This window comes from Chlorocebus sabaeus, chromosome 8 (genome assembly GCF_047675955.1).
Source record: "Chlorocebus sabaeus isolate Y175 chromosome 8, mChlSab1.0.hap1, whole genome shotgun sequence".
Lineage (NCBI taxonomy): Eukaryota > Metazoa > Chordata > Mammalia > Primates > Cercopithecidae > Chlorocebus > Chlorocebus sabaeus.
In genome coordinates, this window is record NC_132911.1 from 82,519,029 (window position 1) to 82,541,045 (window position 22,017).

General features: G+C 34.9%; 1 protein-coding gene across 5 annotated transcripts in view; it reads left to right on the top strand.

Annotated features, from left to right (window-relative positions):
- The window catches only part of PKIA (cAMP-dependent protein kinase inhibitor alpha), an 83,442-nt gene that overhangs the window by 32,384 nt on the left and 29,041 nt on the right, over positions 1-22,017 (top strand). For 4 of the 5 annotated variants that reach the window (XR_012093716.1, XM_073018165.1, XM_038000366.2 and 1 more), the window contains exon 2: positions 21,014-21,142. The exons of the other annotated variant lie outside the window; for it this stretch is intronic. The gene's annotated coding sequence lies outside the window, so the exon portion shown is untranslated. The remainder of the gene's footprint in view (positions 1-21,013; positions 21,143-22,017) is intronic. 5 annotated transcript variants of the gene reach the window in all.

Consider the following 22,017-nt stretch of genomic DNA (forward strand, 5'->3'; position numbering starts at 1 on the left):
CCAATTAAAGTCTGTTTCCAAACAAGAAAGATATACTGGGTATATGTATATGCAGGTTTATGTGATTTAGATGTCTGGCATATTTTTCAAAACTGTCCAAAGGAGCTTGAAGTAATAATTTTAATGTAGCACGAAAAGATAAAGTCATTCTCCCATATTTCCTTAATGTTCAGATGCTATGTATTATCTGACATGATGTATATAATGAAAGTTACTAAAACTTTTTTTGGAAGAGAAAAAGCTAGAATAGCAGATGTGCACACTAAAAGGCAAAAATCTGGTTTTACAAGTTTTATAATAAAAAAGGTGGCAAGATGAAAGTTTTTTTTTTTTTTTAACTTAGAACTAAATTCAAATTTAAGCTTAACTTTTACAGCAATCTTTAGAAAATTTTGCTATGTGGTCTTTCTTGAAGATTATTTGTAATTTTGTATAATTGATTTAGAAATTCCCATCAAATTTTAAAATTCAGAGTTCTAGATAAAACCATCAATTATCTGAAATCCTTTCTCAATCAAGACTGCCCATGAAGCCAAGTGCCTTATTTGATCCTATAATAAGCTTCATTGAAAATCAGCAGAGTCTTTATTCATTTATAAATGATGGGCATGATTAATTAGTCTCAAATTTGCTCACAATTCTGAAGCCTTGAAATTATTGAAATACCAAAAAAAAAAAAAGTACGAATAAAGCTGTTCAGAAAAGCGATTACTTGAGCCTACTCAGTCTCAGTGAAACAAAGGTCCATTTTGTGCATAAGTGTAAAGAAATATATTTTTGAAAAAAAATTTACAGTTAGAAAATGATGAACTCTGAGGTTTCATTTATTGCTAGTGAAAGAGTTTAGAGCCATTGTAAATAGTTTCCTGTAGATCGTAATAAGATGGGTTTATTTTAGTCAGCAATTACAATGACAAAATGCTAGGTATCAAGTAGAACATTAGGCCAAGATCCATTTCTTCCCCTTGTATAAAATCTGGATGCATCCTATTAGAGAACAGAATTAAACAGGCAAGCAAAGATGTATTCAAGACTATTTCAATAGGGGAGAAAGACTGAACTCAAACTCTGCTGAAATAAAAGGGAGACAAGTTTTTAAATGATGCAGTGAGCTAGTGAAAAATGCTGGAGGATGTTAGGGTAGAGTTTGTCAATGTGATTAGACATCTGTGTTTGCTAATGGGTGCTTAGCCAAGTTAGGGTCCTATCTTTTCATGCAGATTGGGAAATAGGAACATTATTTTTCTTGATTATTACATTTCAAAAAGATGGTTCCCAGGTCTATCAGAAAGACATTCCTGGGTTGTAGAATATTTACAGCTCACAGAGTCAGAGAAAGAATTTACAATTGCAAGTTTTCTAAAGTAAGTGATCTTGAAAAAGGGTGGTTAGAGGCCTAGGGTCCCAGAAGGAATAAACCTGCTGGAAGTTCATCAAGCTACATGGGATCTTGAAGGCTGTCTTGGTCAATCCAAACCTGGAACACAGATTCAGATCTGATTGCCAACGCAAGAAAAAAGCTTGAAAAGACAGAAGCTCCCCTGATCACCCATCCTCCCTTATCTGAGTTAAATATTTCATTTATTTCTATTATTTTTATTTTTTCATAGGTTTTTGGGAGAACAGGTGGTATCTGGTTACATGAGTATATTCTTTGGTGGTGATCTGTGAGATTTTGGTGCACCCATTACCCAAGCAATATACACTGAACCCAATTTGTAGCCTTTTATCTTTCACCCCCTTCCCACCCTTTCTCCTTCAAGACCCCAAAGTTCATCGTATCATTCTTACGCCTTTGCATCCTCATAGCTTAGCTCCCACTTATGAATGAGAACATACGATGTTTGGTTTATGTGTTACTGTGGAGGCACAGGATTACCAATGTCACAGATTTTATCTGAATAAATTGCAAGTTTTTGTTTGTTTATTACTCTTAACAAGAGACTATGAAGTTTATGAGGGCAAGAATATTGTGTGTTTGTAATCTCAGGATTTACAGTAATGCCCCTCACCTCATAGTAATTCAATTAATGCTTGTTAAAAAAGACTGAATTTTAAAGATTTCAGGAAATAAGGATGTGGGAATAAGTGTGGATATTACAAAAGAATTACGAGTATTTAGTTTAGTAATATGAATGCCATAAAGGAATATGATCAGAGACATGTTCCTGGAGGTATGAACTGTTCTAGTAAATCCTAGATAACTAAAAGTGGGCCATACCCAGTGAAGGTAGGAAAAGGAGCTTATGTCTAATGTATGATATATGGTTAGCATATACCATGTTAGCATATCTAATTTAGTCCTTTGGAAGAAGAGTATTAAAGGCTCCACTTCTCAAGTGCAGAAACTGACAGAGTAGCCATATAGCTACACTCGCCCTCGCCTCTATTGCCCCGTTACAAAGCCATTAGACTTTGTAGCTGTAAATTTAAATTGTAATTGTTTAATTTTTAGGGAATAGAAAAAATAGTCAGAATTTTAACTTTACATATTACATGACACCTCCAAGAAAGGATCATCCACAAAATATAGATAGAATCTATGCAGTATTAGACATACATTTAAATGCAAGAGAGAGGGAAGAATAAAAATGGGTAATGTTTTGGGTATCTTCCAAAACGTTTGAAGGGAGTGTCAACACAAGGAGAATCTGTTTCTTGGCAGAACCATCAGCAACTAAGTTCTGGTTTGGATGGTCATTGAGATGGAAGTTAGTGGGGCTCTTCCCGGTATTTAAAACATTCTCCATGATTCTTTGCTAATGAAACATCTCTTTGTTTCCTTGGTTTTATTCTCACAGGAAAGATGTTTAAGGGAACAATCTTTCTGTGTTTTCAGATGTGCATTAAGAATGCTATTTAATTCTTATTATGTGCTGGAGAGGTATTGATAATTCCTGTATTTGTCTCTGTATGTCAGGACAAGAAATATTAAAGCTGCTTGATGCCAGTCCTATCTGGTTAAACATTATAAAGGAAGATATTCCTGAATTGAGGGGAGATGTCTGGGACAACAGCAAGCAAAGTGGAGAGAATTTAATTAAAAATTTAGTTAAATCTGAAAGTCCCATAAAATTCAAATACCCATGTTGGGATGATATGATACTTATTTTCAAAATAATATATGGCTTGAAAGTTTTTCTAAAGATTTGTGATGAGAAAAAAGCTAATGGTCATTTAGTGTATAAAAGAAATATCTATTTTCCTCACAATTCTTTGAAATCCTTGACTTGTCATTCGACCGATTTTATCATTTTCTCAAAAAAAGAAAAAAAAAAGAAAAGAAAATTGCATACTGGAAGGAAGTCTTAGTGCTTTTCTGGTGCACTGTTGGCATTCTTCCAATTCTTCTGGAAAACATCATTCTATCATTTATGCTCCTGTGAGTCAAAATGAAAAAGTCTGTATAGCCTTTCAGACAGAAGTATCAGGATATTCTTAAAGGGGCCATATCCAAACAGGCGTATTTAAAATAGTTATTAATTTATCATTATGCCCCAACAAGACTGCAAAGTTGCTTAGCAACAGAATTAGGCACCCTTAGCAGGAACATGCATGGGAACAATGGTGAAACATAATTGAGCCTTTAAAAGGCAAATTCTTTGAATTAAATCGTGAAAGGACAATGTGTCATGGGGAAAATGAGTATTTTAACCTAGGACTTGTTTTCTGAGCATTATTTTATAGCTAAACGTAAGTGTCTTTCTATAGAATAAATAGAATAATGATACTTTTAGTCTTTATATAATTTAAGGCACTTAAAAAAGATTGTTTATCCAGGTTAGCTCAACAATGCATATCTCCATTTTGACCCGTTAATTGTCTTCAACATTGTAGATACATAAAGAAAGGAAGGCTCTTACAAAAATAAAAACTACAAAATATCTGATGAACTGCTAGGGTTTATTTTGATGTTATGTATAATTTAAACTATCAGAAACTCAAAAATTTTACTTTTATATTTTAAATGTGAATTTACATTTACATATACACACATATCTAATTCCCATTTGCAGGAAAAAAAAAAAAGAAAAAAAAACCTGCAAAGCACTGTCTCTTTTACAGTTCTTTTGACTAGTTTGACATTGGCTGACTTTATACTCCAATATCCGTAAAAACACTGTCTTGCTTCATTTAGTAATAATGGAAACAAATCTGGTGCATGTGGGCTATCTTGATATAATGCATAAACATCTAAAAAGTTCAGTCAAGGAATAAACTCAGGGTCCCGTCTGCAGAGGCAGAGAATCCCAGCTTGGATCCTAGTCCTGTTTCTGTCTTTGTCAAATCACTTACCCACTCTAGACCTCATACTCATCTATAAAATGAGACTGCTACTATCCCTTTCAAATCTAATAATTCTGAGTCTATGTCCATCAACTCTTAAGTGGTGTCATTCTTTTTTTCTCGTGGAAGAATTGTTAGTTATATTGAATTGGGTATTTGACTGCTGTCTCTTTGTAAATACTAGAAGTAGTAGGTCTATTTACCAACACTGTTAGACTATCAGGCAGAAAAATGTCCCTACTGGCTTCTTTTTGGCTTTCTTTTATGTCTGATTATATGTTGCACTGCTGATTTTTGGTCCCTGAAAGTTGAAAATGTGCAGATGCAGATGTAATATACTGCAGCATTTTATATCAAGCCACTGTTTTAAAACAACTGGGTTTTTTTTTGGTGTTTTTTTTTTTGTTTGCTTTTTTTTTTTTTTTTGGCAGTCTTTAGAAGGGGGTTAGATGACCAAATCTGTTTTCCTTTTCTTGAGAGTTTTATAACATCACAAAAGGTCATCCTTAAACAGTCAGATAAGATTAACAACAAAATCTTGAAAAACCGCCAATGCATCAACAAAACAAACCCAGTGGACTGTTTACAAATGTTAAGTTTAAATAAGCAGCAGAACATGGGATGGGGAGGACAGGAGAAACACATCATAGACATAGCAAAGAAATAATTTCCAGAGATGACCCGTGACACTGCACTGTTGGGAACCAATATCAACAAACAAATTTAGCACCCAGCAATATGTAGAGTGCATTTATAAAAATGTTAGAAGGAGCAAGTCACAGAAGCAGAATCATGTGCCATTCCCATACTGGGTTCTTCATGTCATTTTTAATGAAAAGATAAATTGGTAGAAATATTTTAATTGCAAAGAAGTGAAAAAGTGATTTTTAATGCCACCAGTTGATGCCAGGCCAGGGTTTTCACTATGCAGCCCAGCATGTAGCCCTAAAGTCCTGGCAGCTAAATAGTACGGAAGACACTGTTCTCTTCCTTGCAAATACCACTTCCTTTACTAAGGATTCTAAAGGAAGAGAAAGCCTTTAACAGAACACCTGAGAGTGTTTAAATCCAGGAACTTAATATTTAAATCCAGGAACTTAATATTGACCTAAACAGCAAGTAGACTTAGGAAAAGAACAAGCTACAGAAATTGTTGAAGGCCTTGCACATTTCGTTGAAATTTTTAAAATTCTCAATAGAAATAGAGAATTCTCTGCAAATTGTATTTTATCCATGATTGGGATGTGGCCTATTATTAGAAGTTTACCAGGATGAAAAAGTAACCTGCTGAGGATTGCAGATGACACTAATACAGAAACAGTAAAAAGCAGAGACTGATATTTGTAACAAAGGATTTCACCAGCTTTCTAAGAAAGGCTTTCATGGTTGACACAAGAATTAGATTGTAGTTATACCTGATATGAATTTTGGATTATGCAATACATAAAGATGCATTTAGGAGACATAATAAATTGCACATCATATATTGCAGTAGTAAATGTTACATTCTTTTCAATGAATAACTTTACAATAGTTTGTGGTTTAAGGAGCCTAATTTAAAAAAAAGATTGTTTTAAATTTGAGAAATGAGCAAGTTAAAATAAGATGAACCAGATTTCTACAATCCACTTTCTAATGCTCAGAGTGGAGAGGCTACAAAATGGTGCATGACTGAGGCTACGGGAATCTGTGTTTTCTGCACTGTGTGAATCATATTATATATTCCATAATATGAAGGGGTACAAGGCACTTACAGGTTGCATTTTCAAACTTTTACAAAGGAATAGTAGTCACCTTCAGATACTTCTGACTAATTAGACCTTAAACAAAAGTATATTTGCATAAATTTCATCAAGCTGCACTTTCTGAATTTCTTTCTCCTTTGAGTCTATTTATTACTCTATTCACTCTGTTATCTAATACCCTTTACAGTAACTGTATGCCCTGACATTCTCTTCCCTCCTCCACATCATCAAAACTTGCTTTGAGATCACTCAGGCTGAGGTTTTAAAAAAAAAAAAAAAAAAAAAAAAAAATGACTAAGATCTTAAAGATATTTGAATTTCAATGGAAACGAAAGGCAAAAGGATTGAGGTTCTCAGGCAAAGAGACAAGAGTCTGCCAGGCAACAGAACTTCTCGGCTCCTCCCAATTATAAGACCTGTCTTTTAAGCCATATAGCTGGAGAGACGTGTCATTCAAAAGGCTCAAAATACAGGAAAATAAAAACAAATGTCACTTCTCCTTAGTTCATAAATACAATGTAGGTTTATTGAAGAGAACGTTAAAATTGATCCCTGTTTTCTGATCTCAAACTAACAGTGAAAAGGAGTTGAATAAAGTGCCTTGGTGTTGGTGAATGCAAGAAGAATTGAGTGTATAATTACAAAAGGAAAGTGATTGTCAGTGTGTGTGTGAGAGAGAGTGTTTGTATAGAAACCACTCCAGAAAAAGACATTTAAAACTGCTAAAGTTATTAATGCACTGAAAAGAAACTACTAACTTCAAAATCATTCTATTGCTGCATTAAGTCATATTTGAGGTACAAATCAATAGCAATGACTTTCTTGAAATGTCTCCCAATGCTATGATTTTATTCTATGGCACTGGTGGGTAAAGGGGTTTGGTCTGAAAGGACACAAACAGGTAACACCATCAGTTAAGAATGTTGGCAGTACTTGAGCAAAAAAAACAAAATATGATAGAAAGCACAGTTATTTTTCATCTCATACACAAAAGTCTAAATGTTATGTTTTGCAGTTATGTAAATTAAACTGATCTTACTACCTATTATTTTTATTCAGTTACCAAAAGAACATTTGCTTTGAATGAATATGGATGCATTTTTCTTTTAACAGAATCAGGCAGCCAAACATGACTCCCTGTTATTTACATGAGTCAATATCTACTTGCCCATGTAAGCTTGCTCCATGAACTTTATAGTCAGATAATTCTTGTTATGATCAGGGAAAAAGCAAGCAAGAATGAATGTGATGCCAATTCATATAACTACGAATTAGTATTTAGTAGTAGTTATTGATCATTTTACATGGAAAGTAAAAAAATCAATTATCTAACATTCCATTGTTTACTATTATTTTTAACAAAAATGGGATTTTGTTTTTTTTATAAGATGTTCTGTTCTTTGTTAAGGAGTGAGGAAAAAAGCACTTACTGATCCTAAGCAAGTCAGCTCCTCAATTTGCCTGATGATGAATATGAATACAGGCTTTCTCTCCAGTACAGTAGCTCTTCATCAAAAACAGGCTGGCTCTAACATATTTTGCAAACAGAGAAAAGTGTGCCCAGACACAGTCAGCAATTCTTTTCAATTTTTTGAGATTTAAAAAATTACTCTACTTTGTATGAATTTTACATTTCCCATGGATAATTTTACTGTGAAATTTATGATGCTATAAAACTGTATTTATGAAGATACTATAGTAGGCTGTACATATCTCCATGTCTTATATTGGTAACATTTAAATTTGAATACTACATCTTTATCCTTTCATAAAGTAGGAGATAATTGTTCTGATGACTAGCAGAAGAAGCTGGCAGGAATGATTGATTTGCCACTCTTTGCTTTCTGTTATTTGTGAGTCTATTACTCTAGTTGGTCAATTAATGACAACACATGACAAAATCTTCCTACTGACTAATTTCACTATTTTTTGTTATGCTGAAGCTTCCTCTAAGTTTGTGTGTACATATGTTACCCTACTTGTCTTTTTTTTTTTCCTCTCAACCTTCCTTATCAGAAAGCCCATCTCACTAACTTTACAATCAGATAATTCTTGTTATGATCAGGAAAAAAGCAAACAAGAATGAGTGTGATGCCAATTAATATAATTACTACTTGGAAGCCACATTTTGAGGGCATTAAAACAGAAGAAGAGTAGAAATGATAATAACTTCGTTTTAGGGAAGCTGTAACATATAAATAAAACCCAAAATGGCACCACTGTTAGTTTTCCAGGGACTTAATATTTCTGACACACCCTCAATTTGTGCCCATGGATAAGATGTACTATTATAGGGGAATCAAAGAGTTACATATTTGGAAAAATCAGGTTATCAAAAAGAAGTAATGACATTGATTAAACAATAACACATTAAGCTTTCCTTGTTTATTATGCTAGAAATTGTATGAGATTATCTGAGTAAAAGCATTTCAATTACTTCAGCATTGTGGGACATGAAGTGTAAAAGAACTCAGGACACGGAAAAAAAGAAAACAGGAAAAAAGGAAAGGGCTGAAAGATTAATTATTTGGCTGTCAGCTGCTAGGGAGTTTATTTATGTTCTCTTAATATTCACAAGGCTCTTGTCAAAATGGTATTATTAAATACCTGTTTTATACAAAAGGGACTGAGGCTGTTCAACTGCAGTTTATTTGATGGGTATTTCTGCCTGTGATGGGGACAATTATGTCAGGAACTTCAATCCCATTTAAAGTGAAACCTAGCAGAGACATAGTTTTGATCCAAATTTAGACAATAGTACAATGTCGCTTGTCCTTCTCCAGGATGGTAGTCTGTGTTTCAATAACTACAGTTCTTTCCCCTATTTTTTCTGAGTTGTTTGTACCAACTCTTTGGTTTTGTAAATGTATGTGACACTTTGTTTTAAACTAACTATAAAGTGTAAATTAGACAAACTCTAAGATGTCTTTTTTCCACTAACTGATTGGTTTTGTAGTAGCAAAAATCTGAAATTACATGCAAAATGCTGTTTACAGTTGTTTATTTTTAGTAAGGGGATGCAGAGCGGTGAGTTGTCAGATTCTCAAAACAAAATCAAATTATCTAATATTTTACATTAAATCGGGTAATGAGTATCACTTCTGGATCCAAACATTGGTTTAATTATTTATAATCTTTGTAGTGTCCATAAAATATCTATTATCTCCAATTAACAGTAAGGAAACTGAGGCATAGAGAGGTCCAAGTAAGTGGCAGGGATGGAATTCAAACCCAGGTCAGTTTCAGGCTTGAACTACACTAATTCTATACCTTTCACTGCCTCTCTCACTGTAGATAGTTGTATTAGTCTGTTTTCATGCTGCTGATATATACCCGAGTCTGGGAAGAAAAAGAGGTTTAATTGGACTTACAATTCCACATGGCTGGGGAAGACCTCAGAATCATGGCGGAAGGCAAAAGGCGCTTCTTGCACAGCAGTGGCAAGAGAAAATAAGGAAGAAGCAAAAGCAGAAACTCCTGATAAACCCATCAGATCTCGTGAGACGTATTTAGTATCACGAGAATAGCGTGGCAAGACCGCCCCTCCCGCCCCTCCCGCCCCTGCCCCATGATTCAATTACCTCCACCTGGGTCCCTCCTAGGACATGTGGGAATTCTGGGAGATACAATTTAAGTTGAGATTTGGTGGGGCCACAGCCCAATCATATTAATAATCAACAAATGTTCACTTATTTCCTTTACACCAGGTGAAGTAAAAGAACAGGTGTGTGAAAGAAACAATCATTAAGCGATACTTAAACCAGTACAGATTAGTTTTAATGTAAATGTTATAATAATAATGCTAGTCAGCAGTTACTGGATATTCATATTATGTTAGAAACTGTGTATTTAGTACATTGTGGGTTTATTTGTTTGTTTGTTTTGAGATGGAGCCTTTCTCTGTTGCTCAGGTGAGTGCAATGGCACCATCTCAGCTCACTGCAGCCTCTGCCTCCTGGGTTCAAGAGATTCTCCTGCCTCAGCCTCCCAAGTAGCCGGAATTACAGGCATAGGCCACAACGCCTGGCTAATTGTATTTTTAGTAGAGACGGGGTTTCACCATGTTGGCCAGGGTGGTCTCAAACTCCTGACCTCAGGTGATCCACCCGCCTCAGCCTCCCAAAGTGCTAGGATTACAGGTGTGAGCCACTACACCCAACCTTTATGGGTATTTTTAAAGTTAAATCTCACATATATACTACCGACTCTAGGAAGTAGCTAAGGTGATCAAAACATCAACATGATCAGGTGCCAGCAATTAAGTGGAAAGGGGTTCCTGGGGGATGGTTTTGACCAAGACATTAAGCAGAGAAGAGATGGGTAGTGGTGGGAAGACTGAGAAGCTATTTATAGCAGGGAGATAGCACTACTGTAAGCATGCATTGCTTGCCTAACAACTGTGGACCCTGATAACCTAAAAAGTGTGGTTTTGATGAAAACTGAAGAGTGATACCTTTATGTGGTTTGAAAAAAAAAAAAGGCTTATATCTATCCCTCCCTTCATGTTTGAACATAACTGGTTTGGAGAGATGTGTTGAAATGACTGATCACAAGTTGTCTTTCAAATCTGAACTAAATGTCTGTGTGATGGAGATAGAGGCTATGGAGCTGCTTTCCTGAGGTCATAGATTCAGCCCCCTCACTTTCGCCAGTGTTTTCCATTCTGGCAAACCAGCATAGTTCTTTTTATCTGTAGTTATTATACATCTAGTTGATAAAATGCAATTTGATCTGTTTATACCAAAGTATAAATGAAATCTGAATTCATCTGACTAGTTCTTTCTGTAAAATTGTGTTCATTTCTATCATATATGTTGTAACATAAAAATTTTTGGTGAGATCATAGTCCCAAAGTGATAACCTAGATCATCTGACTCTACATTCTCCATAGGAATAAACCACATGAATCTCTCTGAAGTAATGTTATAATTCCCAAAGGTAATTTATGATTATATATATGCTACTTTCATGCATATTTGATATCATTTTGACTTTCACTATTCATTTATCATGTTTGCAAGCCTTTTGTTAAAAATAGCTGGTACACAAATCATTTCCTGATTGCCACATCTGGAACCCTGATTATATTTGCATTTCAGAGTCGTTAGCCTTTAAAACTAGAGCAGAATCTGGGAATATGCAGACAAAACAGTGCTTCCTTCTGGCAGTTGCATAAAAAGACATTTTTAAATCTGCATTTCTGTTTAAAGAAAACTGATTTACTTTCATTCTAAATTTATATGACACTTTCTTTAAACTAATCATAAAATGTAAATTAGGCTAACTCTAAGCTGTCTCTTTCCCCACCAGAACAAATGACAGTAACATTTTGTACCAAAAAAAAAAAAATGTTTTTCTATTCACACCTTGAATCATTGCTCTCCCCATCTTTGAAAGTTAATTCTGATTAAGATATACTGGTATCTCATTGAAATCTTTGACAAAGCCAGCTTAGCTATTCTCTTGAGTAATGATTTATCTTACATTAAAATATCTTAAACATATGAACATTAATAACTAAAGTGATGATTATTACTAATATTGGGACTCAATTCATCAAGGCTAATACTTTGGGGAGGCAGATGGACTGTGAAGGGACAGGGATAATTTTTAACTGCGGCCTTGATATTTAGACCAATGGCCAAGGAAAACCATGAAGAACATGAGAATGGACTTCATTCATGTCAAGGAAGCAGAGTATTTGCTGATGGCTTAACATTTACTAGGCATGTCGTAACAGGATAGCCTGGAAAGATATATAACATTTTATCTGAATCATTTAATTTAACCACATCCCTCTGTGTTAGTGTTATCTCTATTGGTAGACAGACACCAGGCTCAGGAAGATTAAGAATGTTACCTAATTCTAGTAAGCTGCAAAATGTAAACTGATTTAATTCCAGAGCAAAGATCTTTCCACCTTATCAGCATGGGTCTTTATCTCTTTGAGAATATATGAGCTCTATGAGCCTTCTTCCAGAAAAATGCATAAATAAACAACATGAGACTTGGCATATCAGTACAAATCTCACTAAATGATTGCTGTGTTTGGACTTGCATCTGCTGGTAGATCTTTTGCAAAACTGCCTTCCTCTGAGATCGTGGACTTTAAGTATTTTTTCTGAAGATATTCCCAAATTATACATATAAGAAACTATTTTCCTTTCAGGTTAAAGATAAATTAAAATATATTTAACTACACATAGGTGCCACTGTTGGTCTAACACTCTACATATACCAGGATACAAACTAAGATGGGTCCAAAAACTGTCCATGCTAATGGATAAATGGATTTGACAGTGGGCCATTTACTGGCTTCTATTTTCTTAATGAGATATAAAGCAACACATCAGCTGAGAGAGGAAAGTAAAGAAGAAAGGGGGAAATTTGAGGAGAGTGGGGAAGGCTTATTAAAAAAAACAAAAAGAAGAAGAATGGTCCTTAAGTAGAATAAGAAAGAATTTACTGGTTAGTCAGAACAATATTCCCAGTCTTGGAAGCCCATTTGAGGTTGGTGTTCATTAATTTATTGGAATACAGTTGTGCCCTGTCACGTGATTTTTCTCCAGTTACCTAGGAATAAGTTTTGAAGAGACAGAAAAGAGTGAGAAAAGACAATTAAAAGAAAATACATTTGTATTTTAAATATGTATGTGACGTTAGACTTTAATAGTTATCAAAAAATTTAAAGAAATGGAATATGAGGGTCCAGTTTATTAATTTATCAAAATCAGTAATCACATATAACAGTATCTTATTTTGGTAACATGCTTCATCTAATTTAGTTCAATAACTTGAAAAGTAATTTGGCAATGTCTAGTAAGATAAAAGTGGTCATAGATTTTTACCCAGTAATTTTAATTTTGGAAATTTACTAAAATAATTTATATTTACAAAATCATTATATAAAGGTGTTCATTGTCCTGTCATGTGTAATAACAAAAAAAGTAAACACATTTAATTTCAACAATAAGAAAATGATTGAGTAAAGCAAATTATATCCAATTAGTAGAAAATTACACAGTCATTAAAATTATAATTATGAGACTATGCAGCAAAATAGAATAATGCTTACTGAAGAGAGCTGATTTCAAATTTGTCTGCCTTGTGATAACTATGTAAACCTATGACTATTAAAAATCAAACAACAATAAAAATTTAAAAGCTCTGCAACAGTAAAGGGAATTTTTACTTTTGTTTGAAAATATTTTTAGTATGGTTCTTTTTTATAATTTTGCTCTTTAAGAGGAGTGTTAAAGGAAATTTTTTTTGGCCTCCTTTTTAAAGACTTTCTGATTATTATGTCTCACATTTTCAAATAAATAATTATTTTACCAGAAAAGGTCAGACTTATTTGACTGATTAGACTTCCACATTATTTGGTAGAAAAACAAGAAATATCACTTTTAAGTGTTTTTAGAAAAAATTTCAAGATTTTTTTTCCTTTCTTGCTGTATTTTTCCTGGAATAGAGATTAAGCAAACTGCCTAAAATTCTAGTCATTATTTTTCATTATTTTCATTTTTATTCATTATCCTGCCCTTCACAGGAACAGTAATGAATCTGCAGGTTGCATCTGCCGATTTCTTGCCTCTTATCCACATGATGAAGCCATGCTGATATGAACACATCCACTATTTTAAAAACTCTTCAATTATTGAATTATAATTTGGTCTTCTGTTATAAGGATTTTATGTAAGTGTAAAATTTGGACTCAACTTCTGGAAGCCTTTTGTCTTGTTAGTCTAAACCTGAAAGATCCTTAATATTCACCCATATGAGAAATAATTATGCATAGTTAGAAGCTCCTAAATTATTTATTAAGGATACCTGGCAGTGCTCTTGCTATTTCTCAGAAGCCTTTTATTGAAGCTTCTCTCTCCCACTTTCTCTTACACCTACACACACAACCCTAAAGTAATTAGGGTTTTTTTAATGAGGATTGCGGGTATAATGTTTATAGTTTCTTTTATAGGGCCAGATACAAAGCAGGCACTCGTTGCATGGTTAGTAATGTTATCACTTTTCTGTTATTATTTAGGTCTTCATTTTCCTGACTGTGAGTTCCCATAAGGAAATACAATTTCCACTACATAGAGTAACACCTGTTATCTAGAGAGATTTTTAATTGAGCTCATTACTCAAAAAAAAAAAAAAAAAAACCCAACAGATCAGCTGTTTGCCTTTTGTGTTTGCCTTACATCAGTGTTCAATAAAGACTTAATTATTTAGTTATGAAGTTCTACTTTTTGAGAAAGTAGAACAAATTGATATGGTAAAAGAAATGAGAAAACTGTCCACGGAAAAAAAGGATCAACTCACTTATGTGCTCAAAGTCCACCTTAGGAGAACTGCTGTTTTGAAAAACACAAAGAAAAAGTGTAAAAATGTATTGAGTAAGTTATAATAATCATTTATTATAGCTAAGCACAAAATTTCCTGTTGATTTACATATATGATACCAACAAAAATCATATGGAGTCACATTAAGATAGAATCTTGAGCTACAAATACATAGTCTAATTTATGAAACATGTCTTTGTTGGCTGATAAAAAGTAAGATGGTGAGTGATCTCTGAGTAGCAGAAGGCAAAGAGAAAAATAGCCTTTTCTACATTATATTGTACTTCTGGATAAAATGTTTCATAAATCTAGCTATAAAGCTATATGTTATATAGCTTTTAGGTACCTGCTGTGTCAAAGATTTCCCCTGTGGAGATCAGATTGTGCCAAGGAAGGGATTTGTAAAAGTAATACATATGCCAGCATCATTGGCAACCACGAGTGCTAGCAAAGGGAGCCTTCAGTTCACACTGATGAGCATACTATCCTGTAGTATCATTTCCTTGTGAGTTTTCTGTTTTGGAAAAGGTGAGTAAAAAATGTATTTTTAAAAAGGCTTTATAGACAGAAATAACAATACATCATTTTGAAAACATAAAATACTTTAGCTAAAGTTAATACAGCATCTTGCAATAATATTTCACCGTACATTAGACATTGCCTACCGCCAATGTTTATGATAATCGTTGCCCTCTGAAGTGGAATCATGCCCATGGCAAACATTAATCTTAAAGAAGATTAAACACAGAAAAGAAATTTAGCATTTAAAGACAGTCTGCTTTGATTTACTCAGTGAATTCTTCCAAAAACATGTTACCAAGAATTATTGCTTATTGAATTGGAATTACCAACCATTTTAGAGTTATTTAGTTTTTTTCTTCAACATCAATATCAGTGAGGTAAAGCAAACTCAAATATTTATCGGGGACTGCAGAAACATAACCATAAAACAAGAAAACACTTGACTTTTTAAATAGGCTTTATATTTTAAAACAGTTTTAATTCAGAAAATTTGCAAGTATAGTATAGAGATTTCTCATATATACTATGCCCATTTTTCTCTATTATTAACAACTTATATTAGTATGTTTTGTTTCAACTAATGAACAAATATTGATATATTATCATTAACTGAAGTTCATACTTTTGTCATAATTCCCAGATTTTTACTTGATCATGTCACATTGGTGTTCCAGGATTCCATCAGGATACTGTATTACATTTAGTTGTCATGTTTCCTTAGGCTCCTTATTGTGACAATTTCTTGTACTTTCCTTATTTTTGAAGACTTCGACAATTTTTGATAATACTGGTCAAGTATTTTGTACAATGCCCCACTGCTAAAATGTGTCTTATGCTTCTCTCAAGATTGGGAGTGTGCTTTTAAGGAAGACCACAGAGGTAAAGGGCCATTTCGTAAACATGACTTATGACTGCTGATGTCAACCTTGATCACCTGGCTGAGGTAGTGATCATCAGGTTTCTAATGTTTCTCTTTTTTTCTCTTTCTGTATTATACTCTGGAAGGAAATCACTATGCTAAGCCAACAATAATAAGCAGAGTTATGCTCCCCCTCCTTAGGGTAGAATAGCTACATAAGCTATTTGGAAGTTTTCTGCACTGGAGACTTATCTATCTCACAGCCATTTATTTATTTAATCACTTGTTTATACCAGTAAGCATCTGTGGACATTAATTTTATACCTGGGGTTATATACCACATTATTTTGTTGCTCAAATTGTTCCATCTTAACCATTATGAACTCTTTCAGTGGTTCCTGGGCTTCTTTGACATGGCTGAATCATTGTGGGTTTTAAAAATCACTTCCTTAATTTCTCACACTACAAGAAGGTCTATTTCCATCTTTTATATTTCTTGCCCTGGTTCTAGAATTGGTCCTTTCTCCAGGAAGCTCTAGTTCCTTTACTGGGGAGTGGTATTAGCACCAAGATCTGGGTGCTACGTTTACTCATTGTTACTTTACTGGGGTGTCATTCTTTCTAGGTTGTCTTAGCTGACTGAGTGAAGAGATATGTGTATGTATACTAACGATATGTATACACATATCTATACTTTTTTATGTATGTTTCTATGCATATGTACATTAAGCTAAGGATGAGTTTATATTAATGTCTCCAACCCTAATCTATTACCTCATGAATCAGTCTAGCCTTCCTTATCTATAAATTTCACCTTCAACAGAACACTTTACTTCTACGAGTGTGAAAATCAAATCGTAATAACTTTGTTAACCCTTGGGAAGCCATTTGTCTAGCAGAATAATTCCTAAAGGGCATGGTGTATATTGTCAAACTTCAATTTATAGCCAGCAGCAGTTTTTAACATTAATAGACCTCCATAATTCTGGTTGTGATAAGATGGAGTAGCTGCATTTCTCCCAGGTCTTTTCATTTACCACTAAAACCCTGAAATGAATACAATATATAAGCATAGGAGGCACTGAATAGTGAAAATTGGAAGGCAGACTTACTTCTTGACTTAAGAAATGACATGGCAATTAGTTCCCTGTTTTCTTATTGCCTCCCACATAGCTCAGACAGGGCACCACAGGAGCCTCCAATCTATAACCAATAGACACAGACAAAAAAAGCTCCAAGAAAACTCTGTGCTTCTTAGCCAAAGTATGAGAAAATAGATTTCCAACAACAGAAAACCTTTCTGGCAGTATGTACACTTCTCCAGCCAAACACTAATGAAACTATAGGTCATGGTTACACCCATGACCCATGACTTTTATTTCAGAGGGACCAGGTAAAGAGTTGATTGTGCATACCACCCTAATCTTGCCCTTTACAAGCAGGCAGCACTCTGGTGTGGTTCAATGGAGAGCTGAGCCTCCACCCCACCCATCAGGAAGGAGACTTAAGGAGATGATGCCAGACAGAGCTAATTACAAATAGACTCCCTGCACACAGCCATGGGGTCCAGTGGGGAACTAAGCCCCCACCTCTACTTGCCATCAGCAACAGGATGTTGCAAGTTGGGGGTAGGAAGCATTGTACTTTCCTTCAAAACCTGGGGTCAGGGGAGACCAGTGAGGAACTAAACCTCTACATACACCTAACACCAATAGGATAGAATTAAGGTAGTGTAAAAAAAGAGAGTTGATACTTCATTTCCCTCTGCCATGGTTCAGGGGGCCTGTTACAGTGCTGAGCCTCCATTCCCATTTGGAGGCAACAACGTGATATGAGTGGTCCCATTCTCCTTGGGAAGGTGTCAGCAAGGCCAAAGACGGAGCTAAACTTCTACCTCACCTGTCTGCAGTAAGGCCATGTGAGTCAGCGTTCCTCTGTTGCCAGTGTTGTATCAGCAGGGCCCAGTGGAACCTGTTCGTTCCCACCCTTGTACTTTTCATGCTACACCCTGATATAGGGGAACTTCCTGTGAAAAATAATAATAAGTTAAAATAAGATCGAGAGTCATATAACACTGATAATGTTCACAATACAACTGAAAACTACTCATTATACCAAGAACCAGGGAATCACAAAATGAATGAAAAAAAATTATAGTCAGCACACACTAACACCGAGATAAATCAGTTGTTGAAATTATCTGACAGGGATTTTAAATAAGATATCACATAAAGGTTTCAAAAACCAATTATGTATTTCTTGAAATAAATGAAAAAATAGAAAGTATAAGCAACAAAATAGATGTTATAAAATAAAAACCAAGTAAAAAAAATAGAGCTGACAAATACAATAACCAAAATAAAAACCTTTGTTGGGCAGGCTCAGGAGTAGAGTGGAGATGACAAAGCTTAATATCAGTGACCTCAAGATCAGATCAATAGAATTTACTAAACCTGAAAAACAGAGAGGAAAACATAGGCTTAGTGAAGAAGTGGGCAGGATCTCAGGAACCTGTGAACAAAAAATAAAAAAATAGCATCCATATCATCAAACTCCCAGAATGAAAACAGAGAGCCAGTGAGATGGAAAAATTATCTGAAGAAATAATGACAGAACAGTTCCCCAAACTGGCAAAAGACATAAACGTACAGATTCAAGAACCTAAGCAAAACTCAAATAGGGTAGACACAAAGATATTCATGCCAAGGCACATCATAATTGAACTTCTGAAATGTAAAGAGAAAGGAAATAAGTCTGAAAAGCAGATAGAGAGAAACAATGCATTACTTGCAGAGAAACACCAATTCAAGTGACAGCAGATTTCAGATCTGAAACTATGGATGTCAGAAGTATTGGCATAACATTCCTCCAGTACTTAAAGCAAAGAACTGCCATGCACGAACTTCATATCCAGTTTCTTCTTTGGCTTATGTTAATGGACTATTAACTAATCTTTCTGTGTCTAGGATAGCAACTACCCTTCTCCAAAAATCAAGCCCCAGTATTTCCAAAGTGACCTGTGTAAAACAAACATCTGATCATGTTATGCAAGTAAACCTTTCTATCTTCTTCTAACTTGAACTTTTCTGTTAAAAATCATTCAGTGGCTTTCCATCTTCCTTAGAATTAAATTCCACATCCTTTTCATACATACACAAACCATTCTTTATCTGGCTGCTACCATGCTCTCTGTTTTCTTTTTTTACACCCCTATAAGCACTCTTTATACCGGTTGTATATGGCATTTATTTCTATTCTGTTCCTTAACCGGTCTCTTTCTTTCTACTGTGAATTTGTCTTCTCTGTGACGCAAAAATTTACCTCTACTTCACATTACACATCCATCTCCAGTACTGCCTTCTACAGGAAGACCTGCAAATAACACTCACTTATTATTGGTCCACAGAATGAATTAACACTCTTCTGTCTTTTCCATTGCACTATGTAATAATTTGTACTATCTCGATGCCCCAATGAAGTAAATTATTGATGGAAAGATAATGATTTTAATAAAGGTTACACTGATGTCTAACTTAATCCTTGGTATACATTAGGTGTTCAGTGAGTGTTAAATGAGTGATGAATTAATGGTCAACTTGAAATCTTAATTTTTCCTTTTTTTTTTTACCTAGGACTGTATCAAAGATACAAAATTTTTCAGGAGATTAGAGACTTAGGAACTTTGATTTGATTTAATAGAGGAAAATGTTATCAATGCATTAGTACTTAATTACCTCAAAAGAAAACTGTCAACCCAGGAACTAAAGTTTATCCACTTGGACTTACAACATAACCTTTAATACCCCACTGCCACTGTATCCGATGCTGTCAGAGGCCACCTATATCTCCCCCTACACTCAGCATTCTAGTGCATACTGATAGAATTGTGCCATCACCTGCAAACATCTCTTTAGGGCAGGCCAGAAGTATGCAGGAGATAACATATCTGGTTGAAACTTTCAATCCATGACAGAGTGGATTTGGAATATAAACACTTCGGCTTTCTCACCCACTGGTGGGGATAACCCTGAGGAATGTTCTGCAGGGTTTCACAGAACTCCTCTGAGGGACTTGTAACAGTTCCCCCCAAGAGTAACCTGTTCAATGCTGTGCCTCTCTTGGCTTTCTTTCATGCCTCTATTCTCAATTCCCACTCTACTCCTGAGTTTCCTTGCTCACTTCCCAGGAACAGTTTGAATTCAAATTCTTTTCTCAGGCTCTGCTTCTGAGGGAGATCAGTCTTAGACAATCCCAAATCACTTCTAGTCTCCTAATAGCCCAATGTTCCTTTCAGGGCTAACACTGGCACAGATGCTGAAGGCTGGCTCATGGTCTGTCTCTCCTAGATCCTAATGTTTTCAAACAGATGGAAAAGAATATGACATTAAAGATAGAAAAAATGTATATGAGAATGGCCAAGAAGTGGAGGGAATGAGAGATCGTGTCATTTGTTTTCCATAAATGATGAATGATAGTATAGAACTTGTGAACAGATGGTCTATAACAGGTATGAGTGTAATTTGAGAAGGTTACTCCTTAGTCACCCAGAAGTCTGCTATTATTGTTTCAGAATCACAGTGTTGGAACTTATTGCATAATTTGATTCACTTTACCCTAATATCCATCTTTCTAAATCTGTCCCTCTTTCTAAATCTCTAAGTAGTAGTCAACAGATTTGTTCTCTCCCACCATCTCATCACAAGAAAAGCTACACACACACAATTTTGTGTGTGATGGCAAAGCTTGAACAGACATTAAAAGTCTCTGTAAACTATCCTTCAACAAATTCCAATGTTTATGAATAATTAAGTTTAGTCAAATTAATTTTTTGAAGATCTAAGTGAAGATGGAAGAGAAATCTAGATGAAGACTGAAGAACGGAAGTGAATATTTAAAAAAGACAGAAAACTTGCCTCTTTTGCCCTCTACATCACTGACTAGTAGTCAACAGATTTATTCTTTCCCCACCACCCCATCACAAAAAAGCTACACACAGACACACACACACACACAACACACACACAATTAATTAACAAAGCAGGACTCTTTTGAAGACTCCTTGACTTGAAATCCCAAAATGCAACTTATACTCGCATCACGTGTTTGTCTTGTGAGAATTCATACTTGTAAACCATAAAATTTCCTGAAGTCATGATACTGTTCAAAAGATGGATGCTTGAACATTTGCTTAAAATTTTTAAAAAGTGAAACTTATATGTACAGATAATTTCCCTTTCTCTTGCTATCTCCATTTCAGTTTCCTGACTTTCTGAGAAGCTCTGGTTTCCCCAAAGAAGCGATTTCTGATAGAAATCTGAAGGTCATCTCCGAGAAAAAAGAGATCTAGTATAGTCAATGAATTAAAGACAAGAAGGTTTCCAATCAGGTAGGAACACTAATTTTCAAACATTTAATTACCTTAATAGAAGTATGCTGAGACCTGGCTATGGTATGACTGTCTGAAAAAATAGGTATCTAACCTACCCTGCAAGGAACCTGTTCACAATCCCCTCGGTGGTTGTGATGTTTATCTGACAAAACCTTGGAGGGAAACTCATATAATAACAGCAGGATGCTTTTTTCTATTTTTAGCTTGTTGTTACTAAGTACACTTAGTGAGCTCCATGCCTGTGGTTTAATCCCAGGAGGTTAGGCCTGTAGACCAGCAGATTAACACTTTCAGTGTTTTCTTTTAAAACAAATCATTTTCATAGGTTGTCTCCATGATCCTCGATGAAGGTCATGAAAATTATGGGTCATGGTGGCATTTAGTTCTGTAAGAGGAACAATCCTAATGAATGATGTGAGGAAGTTGTCTTGGTTCCTATGGGGCACTTCTTGTCTTGGTCTTGGGACAATCAAAGTGAGCGCATATATAGAGTTGGCAGGGAGGTGAATGGAGCATGCGAAAGGGGAGCTCTGTTTTCATTTATCTATGCACGTCAGCATCCCACTGAGAATTTTCTTTTCATTTGCAATTTAAGACCAACACTTGGGGCAAAAGGACATCCCATTTTATGGAAACAAAAGAAAAAGACAGCAGTAACATCATAATCAGTGGCTCATCTTCTCATTTGCAGTTATATTAATATACCCTTACTAATGTATGTATATTTAGCACTTGATCCCTAGTCAGTACTCAAAATGAAGATACATAATGAATAGTGGATGAATGAAGGAAAAAAGTTTGTCCTTGTATTGCTTTGTGTGTTGGCTTCTGTAGTCTCAGAACCCAGCACTATAACTAACACATAAAATGTG